Raw genomic sequence first — 9,864 nt, 5'->3', positions numbered from 1 at the left:
GTTGCTGAGTGCAGACCTCTTACAACAACAGGAAGCGCTACCTCATAATGTCAGCAATTGCCCTGCTCTCCTCACAATCTCAGAATTGGGATGCTCTATGCCACTCAACTAACAGAAATGTAGTGAAAGAGCACTGGATATAATGGGGCTTATATCTAGATATCATGGAATGATGAGGTGAGCTAAGCTGAAATTAATTACAACCCATTCATTTTGGTCATCCTTTCTGAGTGATAAAAGGCCACCTTAAGAGAAAGCCAAGACAGGTATAAAAATGCATATACTTTTCTTTGAAAGAACTCATTTCATTTCTGACTAAGCTATTGTGACCAAGTCTAGAATGGGAGAAAAATTCACACAAATTGATGGTGAGAGTGGAAAGATTGCCAATTGCAATCAAGCTATTTATTAATAAAGTGGGTTTGACTAGAATATCTCAAATATGGTTTATATTTTATATGGTTTATATTTTATATGGTTTATATGGTTTATATTTTATATGGTTTATAATTTCACCTCTGTCACTCATCCGTAGGCTTTCAGTGTCTGTTGTCCTTCCTCATAGTCCCTCTTTTATCTGCCTTCCCATCTGTCTTCCATTTAATTCTTCCTTTTCAGCTTCCTCTTTATTCCTTTGTAACATTATATTCTATTTTCCCTTCTCTCCTTCTCACTGGTGTCTTACCAACTACCTAACCTATGTGAATATTCTAAACAAAACACACGTATATAAAGTGTAAAAGCTAAGATCCACAAATAAGAGAAAACATGCAGAGTTTCTCTTTCTGAATCTGGGTAGTCTCACTCAGCATGATGGTCTCTAGATCCACCCATTTACCTGCAGGTTTCATAATTTCATATTTCTTAAATTCTTAATTATATTTCATTGTGTAAATGTACTGCATTTTCATTATAAACTAAATCACTGATGAGCCTGTAGCACCCATCTCCTAATGGCATACAGATGAATATTTCCAGACTGGGCTCCTCACTACTATTTCTACTTTCTGGCTTCTATAAATAGAACAGCAATGAAAACAGTTGAGCAAATACCTCTGAAGAGTGCTTGACAATCCTTGAGGTATATACTCATGGGTTGTAGAGCTAGATTTTGAAGTACATTGATTCTCAACATCCTGAGGTACCTCCACACTGATTCCCATAGTGGCTGTACCAGTTGACACTCCTAGTAGCAATAAATAAGTGTTCCCCTGCTGTACTTGCCAATTAATCCTGCTTAAATTCATGCTGTGACAGTGGTGTGTTCCTTGCTATCCACCCCAATGTTCTGGGTTCGTAAATGAAACACACACACACACACACACACACACACACACACACACACACACAGAGCCTTATATTTTAATATGCCTTAAACAGCTCAATAGGTGGACCACACTCAAACCTCCATACGGCTACCATCTTCCCACTGATATTCCTGAGTTATTACTTACTAAAATCTATATTCCATCTTTGGTGTCTAGACCCAACTGGGGTGGGGGGAGGCTGGGGCTGCTCTTCCCTGCCTCTTACATGATTGGCGTGCTTGGTCTTCTGTACATTTTAGGCCTGGTTCTTACTCTTTTCCCAGCATGGTGGTTCTATCTCCTTCTCTCTTGGTTAACTTGTCTGGGAAATCTAAAGTCCCACCTTTGCCACCCTGCCCACCTATTGACTGACAGCAACTTTATTTACCAATCAAAAACAACTGGGGGCAGGGAACCTCAGCATCTTGTGTGTGGATTACTGTGTAATTTTGGGTACCCAATTAACATAAGTAGCATTAGACCAAATCCACAACATTCCTCTTTTCTTGCATCATTACCAGAATGAGCTAACATTTTCTTATTAATTATGGCCATTCTGTCTGAAGTAAGATAAGTTTTCAAAGCAGTTTGAATTTGCATTTCCCTAATGGATACAGATATTGAATATTTTAAAGTGTTTCTCAGTCATTTGTGCTTCATCTTTTGATAACTCCTGTTTAGTATTTTTTAATGCATCTTACCTGCTGTCAACACTCCATTCCTAATTATTCCTATAAAATTTTTGGTATGTGTTGTATTTCATAAGTATACAAACTCTACATTAATTTCAGATTCAGTACTTCCTAATTTAATTTATTGGAGAGCAACTAGGGCATTAGATATTAGCTCCTACAGTATAGCACAGTAATTTTTTCATACCCTAAGGAAGTTAAGGATAGTCTACTATCACTACTTCACAAATTGTAGAAAAAAGAAATGCAATTTAGTCATGCAAAGGGTTGCTTCAGTACCAAAAACAAATATATTTTCTCTTTTAATCAGCTTCTTTAAAGCTGAATTTCCATCCTTGTCAGGAAGTCCTTTCTGTACCTGACTAGTTCATTGTTTTCTTTTGATTGTTATCCATGTTGTATTCCTTTCACCTTATTTTCTTAGCTTTTGGTACATGAATTTTACTTGCACATAATAACATAAACTCTAAGCAAAGAGGTAATGTAATCATTCCATGTGTGCAACCTATAATACAATAATTGTAATATCTACTTTTAGAAAAATACAGGGCTATATAAAGAAGTAAAACATATTTCTAATTGTATTTGATTTAGGATTCAAAAAATGAGGATCTGTTGTAATATTGAGATTTGAGGTACAGCATTGTTAGCTTCTATAGAAATGATATTCTTCACAAAGGTGAAGCGGATAAGGAAAAGTGTTGATGATAATAATTGGTGTAGTGATTATAGTTTCCAATAATCACAGGCAAAGCCAACTCTATTTTACACATGGTAAGGAATTAAGTTAAGGAACTACAATAAAGCTCCCATGTGAAGCTCAGAGTGCTTTCCAATGAAGGATTGTCAGGCTTCACTCTATGTTTATGTCACACCTTTACTATAGTCACTATAAATTCAAGTTAATGTATGACTTTATAATTTTGGTTATCAAATAAGTCAACTCATAATAAATTATGCATAAAGTTTAAGTTTCTTCCTAAAGAATTGCATGCTGACAAGAACCTGATAAAGCTGTCTCCTGAAAGGCTCTGACAGAGCCTGACATATACAGAGGTGGATGCTCACAGCCAACTATTGAACTGATCACTGGGTACCCAATGGAGGAGTCAGAGAAAGAACTGAGAGAGCAGAAGGGGTTTGCAACCCCACAGGAAGAACAACAATATCAACAACAGCTCTCAGGGTCTAAACCACCAACCAAGGAGTACCCATGGAGGGACCCACGGATCCAGCAGTATATTTAGCAGAGGATGGCTTTATTGCGCATCAATGTGAGAAGAGGCCCTTAGTTCCTATAAAGGCTCAATGCCCCAGTGTAGGGGAATGCGAGGGTGGCGAGGCAGGAGTAGGTGGGTGGGTGGGTGAACACCCTCATAGAAGCAGAGGAGAGAGGATGGAATGGGGAATTTCTGGGAGGAAAATGGGGAAGGGGCTAACATTTGAAATGTAAATAAATAAAATATCCAATTCTAAAAAGGAATAACATACACATTTTCTGTGCCATGTGGGATAACAGTAGAAGTTGAGATTTTAAAGAAAGCTAGGCAAGAGGCACAGCTCAATAGGACTGTTACAGCCACTGTTTCTCTTAGAACTTCTATCCTTATGAAACACAGATCAACAGGATTTGGACCACTTTGAAAGAGTGTGGCAATCACTTCCTTGACTGGTGTTAGTCATTGGTCTCCTACTCTGCAACTTAACATCCACAATAACCTGCGCAGAGGAAACCTCAAGTAAGCAATTACATTCATCGCTTTGACCAGTGTTTCTATCTTTGAGGAATTGTCACATTTGAATAGTTAGATAGAATGACCACATTCTGCACAGTAAATCCTTAGCTCGTTGGGCCTGGGTTGATTCAGAAAGCTACCTGGAATATCTTCCTGCCTCCGAGAGTCTGCAAAATCTTGAGTTCCTACCCTGTCTTCCTTCAGGAATTGACTGTTACCTGAAAGTGTAAAGTAAATAAACCCTTACTTACTTAAGATGCTTCCAGTCATGGTATTTACCATAGCAATAAAAAAAAAATAGGAAAGTCTATCTTTGCTGTGTGAAATTGAGGAGATGCATAATTGTCATGTGAGACTTGTGCTTCAAAACAAAAAGTTATCATTAGGCTAGACTTGGGGTTCAATGTCTTATTTTCCTATCATCAAGTAATTTTTTTTAGGTGTGGATGGATGTAAATGTATGGAGTGGGAAACATTGAAGTTTTTTTTTCTACAAAATATGTACCATATATTATGAGATGGCCAGTAACATCTCAGGTAGATTTTATCTTGAAAGGGAAAGGGATTCAGTATTACAGTAGATAGAGAATGTTATAGAGAGTACAAAAAAGGATGAAATGTGTCTAGATGTGTGTTGTGAACTTTATATGTGAGCCCATATACAAACTATTATTAGGCAACAATTTTTAGTAAATCTATGTGATATTTTTATGTGACAGCTCCTATCAAAATCTTCCATTCACTATGGCTTGTCTGCCTGTATGTGGATACATTGATTGACTCTTCTATTCAGTGCCTCATGTTGCAGTACTGAAGTGATTAGATTTGTACATTTTTCCCTTGGGGTAATTACTTAAATCTTTCAAGACATATTGATACTTTTCTAAAGTTTTAGTGTTTGTTTAACCAAAAGGTGGTTTAAGGATATATATGTATATATACCCATGGGACACATATTCTGTGGCTGAAGGAATAGTTCAGTAGGACTATTAGATACAATTGTAAGGTTCAACCACTATTTCTCTAAGTAGAACTTCTAACCTTGTGAAACACAGGTTTAGGGAAGTAGATAGATCTGGAAAATATCATCCTGAGTGAGGTAACCTAATCACAAAAGAACACACATAGTATGCACTCACTGATAAGTGGATATTAGCCCAGAAGCTCGGAATACCCTTGATACAATCCGCAAACCACAAGAAACTCAAGAAGGAAGACCAAAGAGTGGATACTTCAATCCTTCTTAGAAGGGGGAACAAAATACCCATGGAAGATGTTGCAGAGACAAAGTATGGAACAGAGACTGAAGGAAGGACAATTCAGAGACTGCCCCACCTGGGAATCCTTCCCATACTCGATCACCAAACCCAGACACTATTGTGGATGCCAGCAAGTGCTGGCTGACAGGAGCCTGATATAACTGTCTCCTGAGAGGCTTTGCCAGTGCTTGACTAATATAGAAATAGAGGCACACAGCCATCCATTAGACTGAGCACAGGGTCCCCAATGAAGGAGCTAGAGAAAGGACCCAAGGAGTTGAAAGTTGTTTATAGCCCCTTAGGACAAACAACAATATGAACTAACTAGTACCCTCAGAGTTCCCAGGAACTAAACCTCCAATCAAAGAGTACACATGGTGGGTCTCATGTCTCCAGCTGCATATGTAACAGAGGATGGCCTAGTCGGTCATCAATGGGAGGAGAGACCCTTGGTCCTGTGAAGGTTCTATGCCCCAGTGTAGGGGAATGCCAGGGTTGGGAAGCAGGAGAGGGTGGGTTGGTGAGCTAGGGAGTGGGGAGGGAACAGGGTTTTATTTTTTTCTGAGAGGAAACCCCCGGGAAAGGGGATATCATTCAAAATGTAAATAAAGAAAATATCTAATAAAAAATAAATAATAAATAAAATGGTTTGGGCCATCTTGAAGGACTGTGGCAATGACTCCTTTGCCTGTCATTGGTGTTAGTCATTGATCTCCTACTCTGCAAACTACACAGCCCTTCATCTTGCCTTGCTATCTTTAAAATTTCAGTTACTACAGCTGTTATTCCACATGTTATAGAAAATGTCTCTTTTATTCTTTAGGAAACAACCTTAAACTTTATGTATAATGTATTGCAAATTGACTTATTTAATAACCAAAATCACAAAATCATATATACAACTTGTTTATGGTGACTATATTAAGAACATTATGAATTTCCATATTTTATGCTGTTATAAAACTCTCAAACTTTTCTGTTGGAGGTTGAACCACATTTTCTCTTGTTTTTTGGCTGCCATTTCCCATTAACCTTTCTTAGCCTACTGCTATACTCAAGGGTTTCCTTATCTTAGAGTTTTTGTGCTTTCTGATAAAAAATATTTTAACTACTGACATGAGTTAATTGTAGGAATGAAGCATCCAGAAAAAAAAATTGTGCACAGTAATAGTATTCAATCTGACCATTCCACACATGGATGGAAAGTGTGCTTTGATACTGATTCTCTGTTTAAAAGATTATTGAAGCTATAGCATTTTTTCTCTTATTTAGAGGCCATATATTTGAAAATAAAGATTGCAAGAAAAAGCTTGTAAAATAGGATTTGCTTATTTTGCCTAAAAGAGATTAACAGTTAACCTACTGTATTAGTGTGCTATAATTTTCTGTTATTCACTAAATTATAAAACCAGTCTTATGGGATATATTCTTAGTACCCTCCAATCTTGAATGTAAGTGAAGGAATTAGGCTTGACATTGAATCTCAGATTTATAGAACTATAGATGAATGCATATTAGAAGTGATGAGGCTCTGATATCAGAATAGACAATCCAATCCATTTAAACTCAATGGCTTAAAACAAGTCTTTTCCCATCTTATTTCACAGCCTACAGTGTAAAGTAGGCAACACCCCCATTACATGGCATTACTGTGGATAAACAGAGTTTAGGGATACATTGGAAAAAGATGGAGAGGATGGTAAATGAATAAAGTGTCCTCCCTTGCTGATAACAAAGTAATGATTTTCATAGTCCTTTGACCAGTATTTACAATATTCTCATGGTCCTGTCTGGATTAAACAGAGCTAGGCAGATATGAAAGCCAAGATGCACATATTACTATTATGTAATCAAACAACTTGAATTCAGATTGTTAAAATTCCACACTTACTCAATAATATCACAATATACTTTCTTCACAATTTTTGCTTCATCTTATTATGAAATGATTTTTCAAGTTTCCTTTAGCAAATTGAGAAAAGTAGAGCCTATGAATGTAAATAGCTGCATATACAAAGATAATAGTAATAATAGGACATCCACAGGGTTTATTTGATTAAAATAATAATATATTAGTCTCCAAAAATCTATTAGAATGTATGTACCATAAAACACAACAATATTTTTCTATTGATACAAATTGAGATGTTTTAGGGGTTTTATGTTTATAAGCAACAGCCACAGTATTTCATGTCAACCTCCTTGGCTTACTATTATTATCATAATATTTCCTTAGTTAAAAAACAATTTAAAAATGTATATAATATGTCTTGGTGTTATCCACCAACATCCCTCCTTTAAATTATCCCAAATCCCTCTGACATATCTCTCCATAAGCTCTTTGTTTCTTTTTAAATATTTATTTACTTATAAACTACAGAGTCCAATTAGTTCTGATCGTATGCAGAATGGTGTACTATCATCCACTGAGACATGGCTGACCAATAATTTCTTCCAAATAAAAGTGGCATTCCTTCTCAAAGCAGGAACCAGTACCAATACCTCTTCAGATAGATGTAAAGCACTGAGAGTCTCTCTCCACTCCATGCCAGAATGTTTAAATTATTTAATCTTTTGCTGGTCTTGTATAGACAACCAAGGTGCTGTGAGTTCATGTATATATCAGATGTATTGTATTTCAGGGACAGTATTTCATAGCACTCATTCCCAATACTACAATTTCTGATTCCCTTTCTGTGATAGTCTCTGAGCCTGGGAAGAGTGGGATAATACAGAGGTTAAGTCTATAGATAAACATCCACAGTCAGTTAGTCTCAGTACTTTGAACAGTTATCATTCTTTGAATTAACCATTACCCTCTTCAATAAGATACTTCCTACCAAGGTTGAGAAGAGCACAATCTTAGATATCTTAGTCATCAAGAAGGAACTTTGTCAATATGACCATTTAACAAACAGCATACATTCTTTTCTAGGGCCTATGACCCCTAGTCATATTTTACCATGTTTAGAGTAGATGACATGAATTCTTTAATGTGGGGCAGACTGGCCTCAAATCCAATCAAAAGAATGGTTGCTTGACACAATGAGCAATGTTTTGCCAGTATTGAACCAGTAGGTATGTATTATCTGGGTGGTCAGTATTGTACCCTACAGAAGATATCACAAAGTAAGATGATTGATGTCATACATTGTCCAAGCACTATGAATCTAACAGGCATGGAGAGTGCTTCCTGGTGACCACAAGATTTACTTATCTATACCCTGTAACCAAAGTGTGGTGTCTTCAGATATCATCTACTTATGGGAGGCAACCAAGAGCAAAGGCAATGGCTTGTTTTGTGTGTACTGCCTCTTGTACCTCTGAGAGCAGCAGCTTGTATGTTTAAAACAAATGTATGGTCATACATTTAACATCCCATGTACTCTCAAAACAGCCCTTTTATCATGTGGAGTACATCAAAAACTTTCTTTAAGGTATATCTTAATTAGTTTCAATCTAGCCAACTTACAAAAAAATTCTTTGTTATATTCTTACTTTGCTTTAGTCTACTTGCTGTCTCTTCTTCCCCCCATCTATCTGCACTCACCGTTAATTCTACCTTTCGGTCTTAATTCTCCCACAGCATTTCTATCGCACTTTTTACAAGTCACATTTACTTTTTCCTACTTGCATCCAAGATTGTAAGTTCCCTTACACCTTGTTCCTATATGCTTTGTTTTGGCTAAGCATTCTGCTGCCCTCTTGTTTTCTTATTCTTACCACTCCACAACCTGCTTCAACATTTGTACCTCTAGCATGTGCTTCTGTGCTTTTGTTAAAGTGTTTATTGAATATCTAATGTACTCTAGGATAAAAATATACAGGATTTGAATCTAACATCCACATACCAGAGCCAGCAAAATGTGTTTGTATTGGTAAGCCTGAGTGGCCTCATTCAGCATAATTGTTTTTCAGTTCATATAATTATTAGCTAGATCCTTGAGTTCATTCTTTTTATTTATAGCTAAGGAATATTCTATTGTATATAACTAGCACATTTTCATTATCTCTTCAGTACTTGAAGGACATTTAGTTTGATTCCATTTCTTAGCTATTGCAAATAGAGAAGAAATGAACACAGATATCCAAATGTGATGTAATAGGATAAGTTTTGGGGGGTAAATGACCAGGGCTGGTATAGCTCAGTCATATGGTAATTCTAGTTCTAGTTGAAGGAAGGCCAAGAATTATTTCCAAAGTGGTTTCACAAACTTTCCATAAAGGTGGTTTTCTTCACTTTGATGACAACATTCATTGCCATTTGTAGCCTTGATGGTGGCCATTCTGACTGGAGTGAAATTGAATATTTTTGTTTTGTTTTGTTTTTTTTGTTTTGTTTTGTTTTGTTTTGTTTTCAAGACAGGGTTTCTCTGTGTAGCCTTGGCTGTCCTGGAACTCATTCTGTAGACCAGGCTGGCCTCAAACTCAGAAATCCACCAGCCTCGGCCTCCTAAGTGTTGGGATTAAAGGCATGGACCACCACCACCTGGCGTGAAATTGAATCTTAAGGTAGTTTTAATCACCACATCCCTGCAAGCTATGCATGGTGGACACTTTTTTTGTTGTTGTTGATTTTTATATTGTATTTTAATTATATTCATTCCTTGGGGCAGACCATTTCTCTATCTTCCAGATTTGCTCAGTACCCTGTGGTTCTCTGTGTGTGGTTGAAGGCTCATGGTTTTCCTCCATATAGTTCGGTATATTCATTAGTGTTATCAATGGCCCACTCATGCTTGGGTTGTCCTGTACCTGAAACATTACTGGCATAGATTCTGATGTTGCTAGGAGACACAGTAATGTTTCCAATCCTCTGGTTCATGGAATCTTTCCACTCCCCTTCCACAATGTTTCCTATGCCTTAGTT

The sequence above is a fragment of the Mastomys coucha genome, unplaced genomic scaffold (assembly GCF_008632895.1).
Source record: "Mastomys coucha isolate ucsf_1 unplaced genomic scaffold, UCSF_Mcou_1 pScaffold6, whole genome shotgun sequence".
Taxonomy (NCBI): domain Eukaryota; kingdom Metazoa; phylum Chordata; class Mammalia; order Rodentia; family Muridae; genus Mastomys; species Mastomys coucha.
This window is presented reverse-complemented; position numbering follows the sequence as displayed.